Here is a 15,658-nt window from a genome sequence, read left to right on the forward strand (position 1 = left end):
CCCCAGCACAGGGAGTGCATAGCGCTTCTGTGTGGACGTCACGCTGGGTGGGCCTTAATTGGCCCGCCCACATAAAATGGTGCTGCACCTCCGATTGGGGGTGCTGATCGGAAGCGCGCCCATACGTGCCCACCCATCAGCTTCACCCCCAACTGGGGGAAAGTTCAGCCCATAGTGTAGCAGAAATCTGGAATTTTCTGCCCCAGAAGGCTGTGGTTGTTGGGACAGCTAGAGCTTTCAAGACTGAGATTGATAGATCTTTGCTAGGTTAGAGAATGAAGGAGCCAAGGCAGGTGGAGCTGAGGTATAGATTACCTAATGGAATGACAGAACAGGCTCTAGGAGCTGAATGGCCTACTTTTGTTCATATGTTCCTATAATTCCCTGATTCACATCTCATTCCTTTTTGAAATATAGGAGTAACATTTGATACTTCCAGTCCTCAGTTAGAACTCCAACAGATATTAACTAAAACAAGTGAGGCTCTGTTTTCTTATATGTTCTTACAAATAAACAGCTTCATTCTTTGGAATGACGATATAATTAGCATTACGGTGCCCGACCCTCAAATTAGTCTGTTCTGGAAATAATAGTGATTTTATCTGAGTAGTCAGCTGGGGAATATTGCTGTGTATAGTGATAATCATTTACATTTAGGGACTGTTGTGTACATCTGCTTTACCATAGAGTAAAGATAAAGGAGACCATTATGTATGCAGCAAACTAACTGCTGATTCCAACGTTTGTACAAGACAATGTGGCATCTATTGGTAGCTTAACCCTGCATAACTAAAGTAACATAATCAACCAAGGATTCTATCACTTTCCATTTATGGAAGTCCATTAAATTATTTCCAGAACAATCCAACCGATAATCCTATACAGTAACACAAACTATATTATTGCTACAATAAAAACCACATTTTTATTGACATAAACATTTTAAACTGCCAACAGGGGACCATTCACATAAAAAGTATTTTTATTTTTTCATGAAAAAAATTAAAATACAGTAAACTGCATAGCAACATATATTGGGCAGAGAACTTGCTACCAATTTGACAATTAACAGTAAGTTGGTAGGGATGTTCCATCCCTGGTGTTAGACCCTTGCCCCAAGCCACAACACACATGGTACAAAGCCCAAAAACACTTACAATTATGATTTATGGTTGGCTCACTTGACTCCTTTTTGCTCAAGAATGACAAATATGGCAATGTCTGGTGTGTTCCATCCATCATGGTAAGTTTACACTAATAGAAAGCTGACATTAAGGAAATAAATCCTAGGGACAAACAAAACGCTTGTGACATGCTAGCTTCCCAGTTCCCCCGCGGTATAGAATGCATTATCTCAGGCTACTTCGACATTCTTTGTGCTCTGAAACAATAGTCTGCCCACCAGATGTTTTGCTGCAAAACCACGCCTTTTATTTTCCCCAAATTCCAATGGCATTGTCTAACGATGTCCTTCACAAAGCAGGAAATAATCTTCAATGTAAGGCAAGCACTGAATTATCAGTTTAGTTGCCGTTTAAAATATTTGGATTCACTTTGTGAAATAAAAAAAAAACGTTTGTTTAAGAAAATACAACCTCACTTACCCCTCTTTGAAAAGGTTAAATAGGCATATGGATTAAACCATTCCGGATATTTTGTTGACCTAAAAGTCAGCTGCTTGCATGCTCTGCTATTCCATCTGCAGCTCCCTTTGCTCTGGATGCTAATACAGGGAACCTATGTTTGGCAGCTGCACAACTGGCTTTCTGCATGACATCATGTGGGATTCAACCACTTCTGTCAGACAGTGGGGCTTGCTCAATTTAGAGAATAGAATTACATTCTGATCGTTGGATATGTGCGAAAGCCACCGCGGATCAGTGATAGAATCGCATTTTGTTTTGCTCTGTCTGTTATTCAGCTTTGAAACACGTACTTATGCCGGTGACATGGCTTTACACACCCAAACCTTTGCTCTCTTTCGCTAATGGCATCGGCCGTGTGAAATCTCTTCCACTTTGGTTTGGTTTCCAAGGAGGAAGAGAATGTGTGAGACAAAATCTACCAAATGCTTCCTAGGCTGTCAATTATTAGGGAATGTTTCACTTTGTTAAGTACAGCTCAACGAGTTAACATCTTGCTCGGCTGTTTGGCCGTTCTTCTGTGGGAACACGACAATTTCAAAAACCGTGGATCAAGATAAAATGGGCATAGATTTTCTTTTCAAATATACAATTATTATTTTACAACTTTACAGCCCGGTTCCTTCACCATGTAAATCCTTTTTGGCTGACACATTTTAGATTCTTAAAAGTTACCATTAAATGTTATATTAGATCTAGCCTAATACTGTAGCAATAATTATTTTGTTATGGGGGTTTGTTTTGGTCAGCTGGGTTTGTAGTACCAAAACCCATCAGCATGTTTAAGAATCTCCCAAATTTGGCTACGAAAAGATATAGGCCATGAAATTTGGCTATGTAGCATTTGTTTTTTTTTTACTCAATCATGGAATGTGGGCTTCGCTGTCTGGGCCAGCATTTATTGTCCATCCCTAGTTACCCTTGAGAAGGTGGTGGTGAGCTGCCTTCTTGAACCACTGCAGTCCATGACACAGCCCCAGCAACACCATGAGCAGCTGAGGAGGAGGAGGAAGAGAAGAGGAAGAGGCAACCAACACAACCAATTTTCAGCCAGCCTGCTTGTGATCAGCTCATCTGAGTCCAATAAACACAACCCCAATTCCCCATTCACCAACTGTCCAGTACCTTACCTTTCCACTGTTACTGACCATCACAGCATCCTCTAGGGCATAATGAAAAAACAAAAATCACTGCAAAATAAACATATAAACAAACGTATAAATCACACCATGCCCTATTGTATACAGTCTAATCATAATTGTTCATCTCCTAAGTGCAACAGCAAGGCTGCTGGTGGAATGGCAAAGTTTTTTATTATTCATTCATGGGATGTGGGCTTCGCTGGCTGGGCCAGCATTTATTGCCCATCCCTAATTGCCCTTGAGAAGGTGGTGCTGAGCTGCCTTCTTGAACTGCTGCAGTCCATGTGGTGTAGGTACACCCACAGTGCTGTTAGGAAGGGAGTTCCAGGATTTTGACCCAGCAACATTGAAGGAACAGCGATATATTTCCAAATCAGGATGGTGAGTGACTTGGAGGGGAATTTCCAGGTGGTGTTGTTCCCATCTATCTGCTGCCCTCATCCTTCTAGGTGGTAGTGGTTGTGGGTTTGGAAGGTACTGTCTAAGGAGCCTTGGTGAGTCCCTGCAGTGCATCTTGTAGATGGTACACACTGCTGCTACTGTGCGTCGGTGGTGGAGGGAGTGAATGTTGGATAGAAGGGCTGCCAAACAAGCAGGCTGCTTTGTTCTGGATGGTGTTAAGCTTCTTGAGTGTTGTGGGAGCTGCACTCATCCAGGCAAGTGGGGAATATTCCATCACACTCCTGACTTGTGCCTTGTAGATGGTGGATGGGCCTTGAGGAGTCAAAAGGTGAGTTACTCATTGCAGGATTCCTAGCCGCTGACCTGCTCTTGTAGCCACAGTATTTATATGGCTAGTACAGTTCAGTTTCTGGTCACTGGTAACTCCCAGGATGTTGATAGTGATGGTAATGCCATTGAACATCAAGGGATAATGACATAAAAACAAAAAACTGCGGATGCTGGAAATCCAAAACAAAAACAGAATTACCTGGAAAAACTCAGCAGGTCTGGCAGCATCGGCGGAGATGAAGAGTTGACGTTTCGAGTCCTCATGACCCTTCAACAGAACTGTTGAAGGATCATGAGGACTCGAAATGTCAACTCTTTTCTTCTCCGCCGATGCTGCCAGACCTGCTGAGTTTTTCCAGGTAATTCTGTTTTTATCAAGGGATAATGGTTGGATTCTCTCTTATTGGAGATGGTCATTGCCTGACACTTGTGTGGCATGAATATTACTTGCCAGTTGTCAGCCCAAGCCTGGATATTGTCCAGGTCTTGCTGCATTAGGACATGGACTGCTTCAGTATCTGAGGAGTCACGAATGGTGCTGAACATTATGCAATCATCAGCGAACATCCCCACTTCTGACCTTATGATGGAAGAAAGGTCATTGAGGAGGCAGCAAAGCCCACATCCTGTGAATAAATTTTTTAAAAGCTGAAGATGGTTGGGCTGAGGACAATACCCTGAGGAACTCCTGCAGTGATGTCCTGGAGCTGAGATGACTGACCTCCAACAACCTCAGCCATCTTCCTTTGTGCTAGGTATGACTCCAACAACTGTAGAGTTTTCCCCCAATTCCCATTGACTCCAGTTTTGCTGGGGCTCCTTGATGACACAGTCGGTCAAATTCAGCCCTGATGTCAAAGGCAGTCAGTCTCGCCTCATAACAAATGCTGTCATCCTGAAAAGACAGCAGGTTTATGCTCCATGGTGTGGGTGCCACTTGCCCAGGATGGCGCCTCAGCAATACTAGCAATGTGCTGGAAGTCATGTTGCAGGACCTGCAAGCCAATTGAATAATGGAATTCACAGCTATGATGGCAGCAAGCTGAGCTTGCATGAGAGTTGTCTGAGCTTAGTGGCAGAAAGTTGAGTGTCCACTGTTGCAGTCAGGCTTCTGCTTGTGCCGCAATGGCATCTGAGAAATTAATCATCAGACGCTGCATCATGGTTGGGTCCACTAATGTATTAACGGAGTTAGTCACCACTTCCATGCTGGAAAGAATGGGCTCCAACCTCTACACAAAATCTTGTGCCATGTTGGTTCTGGAATGTCCAATGCTCCTTGACATTGACTTCAGGCTTTCTGGCAGACTTCCCAATGTACCAAGCGTTTCAGTGTACATACTCATCAGCCTACAACCCCATTGAAGTCCTCATCTGAGTCCTCTGCAACAGAGTGTGACCTCTCTCTCTCTGGAAAACTAGCCCCTGCACTACCCTTGTCCCCCGCCCTGGCTGTGGGGCACTTTTGCTTGGTGTCCCTGGTTCAGATCCTTCCTCTAAGCTATCGTCTAAATTACGTGCAATGTCAGTATCTGAGATGGTAGCTGTGAGTGTTAGAGTGAGTGATGGTATTTTTCTTTCTCAATGTCCTCCTGTTCTTCCATCACTCCCTGTCCAGATTTCAGTTCTTGGGTATCTGAAAGGAGAAATGCACAACAGCAGTATTACATTGATGGGAGGGAGAGAAAGCAAGGAGTGTTGAGACCATCTGCAGCTTGTAAATTAGACAAGATTGTGGGATGAGGGGAAGTGGGATGTGATAAGGAGGATTAGGTATGAGCATACTGTCATCTTCGCCCATTTCAGCCTCGCTGTTGGCCGCTGTCTCAGTCACAGTTACTCCAATCATGGCAAGCACCACCTCCTCTAGTAAGGTTGTTCGTAATAGGCAGCATGCAGGCCATACTCAACCAGCCCATGCTTGCAAAACATCTAATGTTAGATGTGATTCCACGATTAGGAGGTACTTGCTGAACAATCCTGAGTGTGCTAACAACTACACTAACAACTAATTTAAGATAATCAGTCAAGTTTGCAATGTTGCTCTTTTACGTTTACTAGAAGCAACATGCATTCAAACGCAGGGACCTGTTCTCTGCAAACAAAAGGGATATCTCAACCCTTGCACCTCTTTATAATTAACCAGGAGCTTGTTGAGCCTATAGTATCCCGTTGCTTTCTCCATGGCAATGACTCAGCCAATCAGTTGACTTGCTAACCATTTAGCACCCTTTTCTCCTACAGTATAAATTGTTGTGAAAGTTGACATTCTTGAGTTTGTCATGATAAATGCTGGTCTAGTCAGCGACACCCACATTCCAAGAATGAATGAAAAAAGCGTGCAAGACAAAAAGTTTCTCTCTTTTCAGCATTATTTTTGGTTACCTTTTACACTAACTGCTCTTCTATTCTCATATTCGCTCTTTGCAAGTCTTATTTTCCCATTCATTTCCCCTCTTACCTTATTGTATTTGGCCTGGTCCTTGATTGAAGACTTCACATGACATGCATCATGCACCCTCTTTTTTTTCATCATGTTCTCCTTGATGACTCCCTTGTCATCCTAGGAACCCTGACTTTGGCTCCTCTGCCTTTCCCTCTTGTTGGAATATACCTAGCCTGTGCCTGAAACATTACTTCCTTCAAGATCAACTAGTGTACCATTACAGTTTTTCCTGTTAATCTTTGGTTTCGTTTTACACTGGCTAGATTCCCTCTCATCCCATTGATGTTAGCCCTCTTCCAATTTAGAAGTTGTACTTTTGTTTGTTCCTTATTTTTCTTTAATACTAATCTATACCTTAAGATATGATGATCAATCACACCCAAGTGTTCTCCCACAGACACTTGATCCACTCAGACTACCTCATTCCCAAGCACCAGTAATGCCTGCTTCCATGTTGGACTGAGAACATGCTGGTCAAGGACGTGCTCATGAATACATTTCATTAAATCTTCCCCATCCTTTTTTTACTCTAACATCCCAATCGATGTTTGGGTAATTAAAGTCCTCCATATCACCACTCTATAATTCTTGTACATTTCTATTTCCCTACAGATTTGCTCCTCTATCTCTCTTTCACTATTGGAGCCCTATAGAATACTACCAGTAGCATGATTGTACCCATTTTGCTTTTCAACTCTAACCAAATAGATCCTGTTCTTGCCCCCTCAAGGGCATCCTCTCCTTCAAGCACTACATTGTCCATATCAGTGTTAATGCCCAAATCAGTCTACCTTCCTTTTTCCCTTCCCTTTCTTTTCTTAACATTCTTGAATATTAAGCACCTAATCTTCATAATTTTTAAGCAATATCTCCATTATTGCCAATACATTATATCCCCACAGGATTATTTATGCTTGTACCTCACCAACCTCATTCACCACACTATGTATATGTAAATATACATTCTAAACCTGGCTTTGTATTCCTCATGGTCCTTCTTAGTCTGCCCCTATCTCATACAGTACTACTTTCTTTTCTAATACTATCCAACACTCCCACTCCTTCATGCACCATGTTCCCCTTTTCCACTTCTATATAAGGGTGTTCATCCCTCTGCCAATTTAGCTTAAACACTCACAACCACACTAGTGAACCTCCCTGCAAGGACAATGGTCTCAGGTCTGTTGAGGTGTAACTCATCCCTTTGTAATAGGTTAATCTTGCCCCAGAACTAGTCCCAATGTGTCAAGAATGTGTAAGTCCTCCCTCCTGCACCATGCCTCAAGGAATGCATTGATCCTCCCTATCTCCTGTTTCTACTCTCATCAGCGTGTGGCACTGGGAATAATCCAGAGATTGCTACCTTCAAGGTCCTACTTTTTCACTTTCTCCCTAGCTCCTGTAACTCCGGCCGGAGGATCTCAATATTTGCCCTCTCTATGTTGTTGATACTGATGTATACCACAACTTCTGACTCACACCCTTCCTCCTGCAGAATATTCTGCACACTCTCTGTGATGTCCTTTACCCAGGAGGCAACACACTATGCAAGACTCATAATGTCAATTACAGAAACACTGATCTGCTGCACCTGACTATGGAATCTCCTTTGACAACTGCATTTCTACACTTTGCTGTTGCCCCCTTGCAGTCCCTTGCCCATTGGGCTGGGCTGCACTCATTCAAGGTATTATAACTCTGCAGCAGTCTCCAGGCTGAGTACTAGTGTGAGAATGGCATACACCCCAAAGACTCCTGCACTCCTCTGCTCTTCCAGGTGGCCAACCGTCTCTCTTTCTGATCTCTCACTGCCTGTGAGGTGGCCACTTCCTGGAAATGTATGATCCAGGAAATGCTCAGCCTCCCTGATGCTCCGCCATGAATCCAGCTGCCCGCCAAGCTCAGAAACCTTGAGATCGAACTCAAGCTGCTGATGACACTTCCTACAAATGTGGCCTCCTAAGACACGTGAAGAGCCCTGAAGTTCCCAAATGCCACAGGAATTGCAAGCAACAGGTCTCAGCTGCCCATGCATAATCTAAAAAAAACATTATTTCCTCTTTTAGAATCTAATTAGTACCTTGTTTAAACTATTAATTTTATTGCTGAAAAAAGAGACATGCATTTCAAGCTTTTCATCTGCATTCAACAGGCCAAATGCAAGAATGCTAAATTGCAAAGGGAGCAACAGTTTATACTGCATGAGAAAAGGGCGCTGATTGGTTTGCAAGTCGACTCTGATTGGTCAAGACATTGCACCAAGAGAATGCTTCAACGCGCTATTATCCTCTGCACTTCTGTTTAATTCAAAAAGGCGCAATGCTAGGACATGCTCCTTTTGCCTGCAGACAAGTCCCTGTGTATTAATATATGTGGCTTCTAGCAAGTGTAAGTGAGCCACATTGTGAACCTAACTGATAATCTTAAATTGGCTGTTAGTATAATTCTTAGCACACTCAAACATTATTAATTTTAATTAATGCCTCTAGACCGCAGGCTCCACTGTCTCCCACTCCCTCTCTTGGACCATGCTTGTTTTTATTTAAATACTAGAAAAGCACCTCTTCCCTCACACCAAGTTCCAAAGGTCAGTACTCTGTAGAAGCAGTAGTCCATAGAACTGGGCTCCTGATAGCAAGGCTAGTGGCTGCTCTGATCAAGATGCCTCCTTATCACTTGTACTCCAATGCGTACCACAAGCAATTGCATGTTTAACTTCAAAACCAGTGCAGTGGAGACTTTAATGTATGACTGTTCAAGACTCTCATTGACATTCTAATTCTTGTCTCTTCCCACAAGACCTTCTTCACAACAAGAACCTTAATCAAGAAGCTAATGAAGAATTCATCTTCGAGGATGGCAACCCTGCTGTAGAAGTATTATAATGTGTTCCATCCCTTCCATCCACCAGCACAGTGATTGTTACTACATGTATAATAGCTAGTGAGTTACAGTGGCCCCACCTAGTGATGCACATACCACAAATGAACAGGAGCATGTGCAGGTAGCAAGGATAGCCCAGGAGATGACATGCTAGAGGCAAATAATTGACAAATTAAGTCCACACAGATAAATGTGAGACAGTACATTTTGGTAGGAAGAATGGGGAGGTCATTTATTACTTGGAAGGTGCAAGTCCAGGTTGGTAGAGGAACAAAGGGATCTTGTTATGGACAAGGGAGAAATGTGTGATAATTTCTCTCTTTGCCAACCTCATGACTAACTTCAACAAGTTGTATTTTAGAGAAGTAGTGTGTTAACCCCTTGAGTCCCGTGACTTTAAAGAACAGACATAAAACAGGTTTTCTTATAAGTTTAAATCAAAAGAAAAGATAAATGTTTATCTGCCACAACACCTAAAAATGAATGCAACAAGAACACACTCCTGATTCTCACACACACGCACGCACACACAAGAAGAGATGATTTCTAAAGATGTAACATGCACTTAGATTACTTAAATTTCCAAAAAGTCAATATTATGTTGTTTCTCCAAGAAGGTTATTGGAAACGTTACAGGCCAGGAAATTCTCTTTCAGTTCGCTGAAGGAAAAATGAAGGTCGGTGGTTTCAAGTGATGAACTCACAATGGTACACCAAACAACAGCAGTTTTCTGTTTTTTTTTTAGTCGGAAACTGTTGTCGAGCCCCTGTAGTCAAAATTACAATCTGCAGGCACAAGAAAAAACTCCACTTCTTTGCCTAAGATGACTTTTTCAAGGCAGGATTCTTCTTCAGGTGAGATCTCTTCCCTCTGACGTCCCTATCCCAGGCTGACTTCGCTGGGCTGTTCTCAGAATAATATGATATTTTCTATCTTCAGCCAGCTTCTGGCATGTGATAACAGTATCAATGTTTTCCATTGTCCACACAATGGGTTGATGGCTCAGCAATTCCCCACACAATGGAGGATGTTTGATATAATTCACACCTATGGTGAAATGGTCCCTTCACGTGCCTCTTTGTTAGGTTTGAAGTATGCAGACACCATGTCTGGATTGACCATTGTATTTGAGTTTCAGTAAATATCCAGTCACTAGTAACTGCAAATTCCACGAGTGATCTTATTGAATTTTGATTCTTTTCAATGGAAGGTCCTCTACAAGGATATTTACATTTTCATAACTTTCCAGAGGCATGTTCAGACCTGAATTAATCTTTGTCTGTATAGAAACCACAAAAGAAGTCACCTAATTCTCTGGACTCTCTTTCTTTAAGGTAAATTGTCCATTCCATGCAGCTTTTAAAAAACAAGTAAAGACTCCATCTTTCTAATAATGTTTATTGTAACAATCTCAGAGTACAAATATATCAATCACTGTGCCACAAGCTATGAAGACTATTAGAAAAAAAAAACTAAACACTAGATGTTATTCCTAAAGGGACAGAATTGTAAAGTAGGAAAGTTATGCTAAGCCTGTATCATACATTGAAGTGTGCAGTTCTGGTTGACATGAGGCACTGGAGGGGGTGCAGAGAAGATTTACAAGGATATTATCAGTAATGCATGGGTATACATATCAGGAAAAGATTGTCAGGCCAGGGGCGGAATCGTCCCAGATTTGCACTAGGTGCAGTAGCAGGCGGGTAAAACGATGTTTCACCCACCAGCCACGATGGCAGGCTTTCACACCGTATCGTCCCAAACCCACCACGTTATTTATGCATTCCTGGGAAACACGCCATTTCCATGGTGGGCAGGCTCTCATTCACCTGCCCACCATCATCTCACTGCTATATCACGTCGGGTGCCATATTTAAAGTCCAGCCACGTGTACACATCTCAGTGCTTCCAGCCCACAACTACTGCAGGGAAGATGTCCACGAAAAGCAAAAAGACTGCAGTCCCCAGGTTTAGCGACATGTCACTGGAACACTTTTTGGATGCCGTGGAGTCCTGCCAGGGTGTCCTCTATCCCTGCTCTGGCCATAGGATTGGCAGCGGTGTGACCAACCAGGCTTAGGAGGCAATGGCCAGCGCCAATGCCCCTCAAAAGAGGACAGCCACCCAGTTCCACAAGAGGATGAATGATCTCCTCCATTCCACCAGGGTAAGTCACTCTTCTCATCGCTCTCAACTCACACACTCACAAACCCATCACACATCCACAGAGCCTTCACTCACTGTCAGTTCAAAAGACAGCACCATTCGCTCTCTCTCACACTCACTGTCATTGTCCTCATCCCATCCATAAGACCACTCACCGCGCATACATGCCAGGCATGCTTATCATCTGGGCTGGCAGATGTCCTGCTTACACTTTCTCCATCTCTATTCATGCAAGACAAGTTGGCCCACAACAAGAGGGAGAGGTCTCAGATCGGTGGAGGAATACCTGAAATCAAGGTCCTCATGGATTTTGAAAACAGAGACATCCGACTGACTGGTGATGATCTGTACCGGTCCTGTGCTGATGGTGAGGTCGGCGGTGCTCTACCAAGTGAGGGTCCAGCAGTGCAACATCCATCAAACAACCATGCTGTGAGTGATGTGTCCTGTTTCTCAGGCCACTGCCATGCACTAATTATCTCTCCTTGCTTTCACAGGCACATCTGTCAAACAGCCGACAGAGTCCACAACCCAGGGCCCCCATTCAAGCCCCGAAGAAACCTCTGAAAGGGAATCTGGAGGCACCCACCTCGAAGCCCCATCACAGCGCATACCCACACCCTCCATCAGCACAGAGACACGCACCTCGGTGGGACCTAGCTTTAGAATAGCCTCGGATGACAATCTGGTGAGCACATCGCACTGTCTGATCCACAGCAGGTGGAGGCAGGGACTTCCCAGGTATCCAGCACTCAGAGGATTGCTGGAGGCCAGAATATTGCTGAGTCCAAGTCAGATGAGGAGCTTCTGGACTTGGTCATGCCACTGTTGCTGGAGCTGCAAAAGCAAGCTCAGGAACATCAGGAAGGGATGTCCAAAATAGAAACAAAAACAGATTTCCCGCATCCGCAGTATTTTTCTTTTATTTATATGGAGGGATGTCCGCTGCACTGCTCAGATTGCAAGGCACGACAGGGGAGTCCATCCGACTTCAGCCTGAGGTGATAGTGCTGGCATGCCAATGCACCAAGGTCAACAATGGTAGGATAGCAGCCGCCATGGAGAGCTTGGTCCAGGACTTTGGTCCTGCACTGCTGCCCCGGCTTAACTCCATTGCTGATGCCATAGTTGGCCTCCAACAGTGTGTACACGAGAGGGGTGCTGGGCAGCTCGATCTCACCCCAGCTGCCCCTTCAGCTCACGAAGTCAGCCATGGGCCCTCCAGCGCCCACAGGGAGGAGGATCAGCAGCTTCACACCATCGGGCCATCCACCCAGGTGACTCCGGGGGTGTCAAGCCCATCCGAATCCCCTCCTTCCAGGACCTCAGCAGCTGCAGCTCCACAGGCCGAGGAGGGTGCCGCTGCCACACAGCAGGACTCCGAAAGCAGGCCGGGGCCCTTCAAGTCTCGGCCCTCCAGAGGACGCCTGCCAAAATCATCACAGACAGGGCTTCACAGTCAGCAGACGGCCCCCACCTCCACTGTGGATGGCCGGGGAGCACCGAAACCTAGCACAGGATTAGGAAAGTTGGGAAGAATCAGTTGCACAGCCTGTTGATCATTTGTACCTACTATTCACTATTGTTAATAAACTCCAAAGAATGTCTCCCTGCCTATGACTCCTTGTTCTGATGAGCAGTGTTCGTGTCACTCAGATGTGAAACCTTTCTGCACAAGATAAAGGCAGGTGTCTCAGTCCAGGGCCTCTTCCCTGTGCTTTGTGCAGCCTTCAGACCAAAGTGATGGTCCGGCCTCACACTGGACGCAACACTGATGCCTGCATCACGGCAGTGTTTGTCATTGCTGCCAGAATTTGATGGGCAGGTGTCACATTTCCATCATTCTCTCTGTGCTCTCAGCATCTTTAAGGTGGGGCTGGCCCCCATCTCTTCAGCATCTGTGGCCAGTGACACTATGCCCCAGCTCCTGAAGAGCTCGGGTGCTGAAGGCGAAAGAAGGATCAGATGCTTTTAAAGTTTCATAGCTGTGTCTCTATAATATGACCCTGATCACAGAGTGCAAGCCAGCTGCCCTCAGCCAGACAGGTGTCAGACATTCACAGAGACTATATGAAGATCTATGGAGTGTCCTCACTGCATGTCATCATCATCCTCCTGCAATCAAGTGACTATTAGGGCCTCCACTGCATCTTCATGGCAGGAGCATTCTCACAGAGAGTATTCACGCTGCCATCATTCAGACTGGAGTCAAACATTCACAGGTGCAAGGTGAGGGTCTATGGGGTCACCTCAGTGCATGTTATCATCATCCTCCACGAATCTAGCAGCTATGAGGGCCTCCTGATTACGCCAGCTTCATCTGGCAAGTGCACGGGCCTCATCCTCATCATTATCACCTTCGAGGGCCTCCTCACCCTCATCCCCATTGGCATCCTCCTCATCGGAGGAGACCTCCAGCTCCTCCAAATCCTCCTTAGCCAGCTCCTCTCCTAGTTGCAGCACCAGGTTGTAAAGGGCGCAGCAAACGACGACGATATGTGACACCCTCTGTGGACTGTATTGCAGGGCTCCACCAGACCGGTCCAAGCACTGGAACTGCATCTTCAGCATCCCGATGGTCTGCTCCAGCAAGCTGCAAGCTGCTGCATGAGCCTCATTATAGTGTCGCTCTGCTGCAGTCTGAGGCTGCCGCATGGGTGCCATCAGCCACAGCCTCTGCGGGTAGCCCTTGTCCCCAAAGAACCATCTCTGCAGCCTCTGTGGACCCTGGAAGACTGCAGGGATCTGCAAGAGACTCAGGATGTAGGCGTCGTGCACACTCCCTGGAAACCGTGCACAGACCCGCAGGATGCATTTCTGGTGGTCGCACACCAGCAGCACATTTAGCGAGTGGAGCCATTTGCAGTTGATATAGTCCACTACATGTAGCTATGGAGATCTGAGTGTTACATGAGTGCAGTTGATCGCACCTTGCGCCTGTGGGAAACCTGAGATCTGGGGGAATCCAATCAATCTTGCATCCTGGCTGTCTTGGTCCAAGGGCAAAATGCACAAACTTGTGTGTCCTCACAAAGGTGGCATCCGTGACCTCATGGATGCATTTATGGGTGGAGGCTTGTGGGATCCCACAGAGGTCACCTGTGGTACCCTGAAAGGAGCCATTGGCATAGAAATTGAGTGCCATGGTCACTTTCACAGCCAATGGCAGTGGATGCCCTCCATATCTCCGTGGTGTCAAATCCTGCAGCAAGTGGCAGATGTGACTGACCGGTTCCCTAGATATATGCAGTCTTCAGCAACACTGGTTCTCGGTCATCTGCGGGAATGAAAGGTTGCATCTATAGACCCTGGGTGTCGCTAGGAGCTGACCAGCTCACTGTGGCTCTTTGGCGGCATGTGTGCGAGCCCCAGCTGCACCTTCTTCCTGAGGTTGCTGCTCCTCCCTCTGCGCAGACAGGAACCTCAGTCGCTCTCTCCTCCATCGTCTTCGGTCTCTGTAGGCCATCAGGCATATACAGCTATACATCCATGCTCCTGATGTACTCCTCCTGCAGGATGAAAGAGAGAGACACGTGGTTAGCATGTGTGTACTAAGAACCTGTCCTGGTTCAGTGTGAAGGCCCCTTAACGCTTCCCGGAGATTGCTGGCCACCACTTGGATGGCCAGAGTTTAGTATGCTGCATGGCTGCCCAAAACCCCACCCACCTCTGCCCCATTCCACCCGACTGATTGGCAGCTGGACTGTAGGCTGTGCTCTCAGCTCAGGCACAGGCACTCTCCTAACCCACACTGCAAGGCTGCACTGTTAGACTGAACCATGTGGGAGACTGGTCCAAACTGAGATGATAACATTGCAAGGGGCTGTGAGCACCTCCACCAGTGACTGCTCCATGGCCAGCTTTTGCAAGTAGGTTGTACAATGTACCCGGTGGCCCAACTGTCCTGCAGTCCACTAAAATGCTTATGACTTGCAGGCTGTGCCCAGCGGGGGTGTTGGGGGGGGTGCAGTGGTGAAAAGCTCTGGAGCACTTGGTGACACTTAGATGCCTCTGCATTGCTTGAGTGGGCAGATAAGCTAGAGGTCTGACCCCAATCATATCAATGTGGCTGCACCTGAACTTTCTCAGCTGCAGAGGAATGGACACTTTATACAAGGTTTCCCTAATGCGTGGCCATTTCCCTCGCCCACCCTACGCTCCATCCCAAATGCTTGTGCACTATATTCAACAGCAGGGCTGCCCTTGCACCCCCCGCCCGTCCAACAAGTTGCCTCAACAGCAGGGCTGTCTTTGATCTCCCCCTTAATGCTCCTCGAGCTTAAAGTCCAACTGGCGACACTGGCAAACGCTGCACTTCTGAGTTCCCCTCAAAGTGCAGGCCGCCAAGGGCATGCCTTTTATATGCTGTTGTGAAACATGACGGTGTGCTTTCCCACCGACATGGATGGGCAATCCAGTGGGGAGGGGACAATTCCGGCAGTCTGGCCTAATAATCATATTGAGATGTATTACAATGAGATTCCGATGTCTGATGGCGGGAAATGTGGCCCACTGTCGGCAGGCTGAGCGGACGATTGCAAACTGGTTTCATGCTGTCATGAAAGTGGTCGCACCATACTGTCCACTCATGCCACCGAACAGGCCCAACGCTGGTGAGCACAGAAAATCCCGGCCTGGGTCTCTT

At 46.0% G+C, this 15,658-nt stretch overlaps 2 protein-coding genes across 2 annotated transcripts in view; one reads left to right on the forward strand and one right to left on the reverse strand.

Annotated features, from left to right (window-relative positions):
* The window catches only part of pkia (cAMP-dependent protein kinase inhibitor alpha), a 148,570-nt gene extending 146,838 nt beyond the window's left edge, over nt 1-1,732 (reverse strand). The window contains exon 1 of the mRNA XM_078540269.1: nt 1,605-1,732. The gene's annotated coding sequence lies outside the window, so the exon portion shown is untranslated. The remainder of the gene's footprint in view (nt 1-1,604) is intronic.
* LOC144680079 (serine incorporator 1-like) overlaps nt 1-15,658 on the forward strand; it is a 252,674-nt gene that overhangs the window by 86,037 nt on the left and 150,979 nt on the right. The window lies entirely within an intron of this gene.

The sequence above is a fragment of the Cetorhinus maximus genome, chromosome 4, assembly GCF_964194155.1.
Source record: "Cetorhinus maximus chromosome 4, sCetMax3.hap1.1, whole genome shotgun sequence".
NCBI classification, from domain to species: domain Eukaryota; kingdom Metazoa; phylum Chordata; class Chondrichthyes; order Lamniformes; family Cetorhinidae; genus Cetorhinus; species Cetorhinus maximus.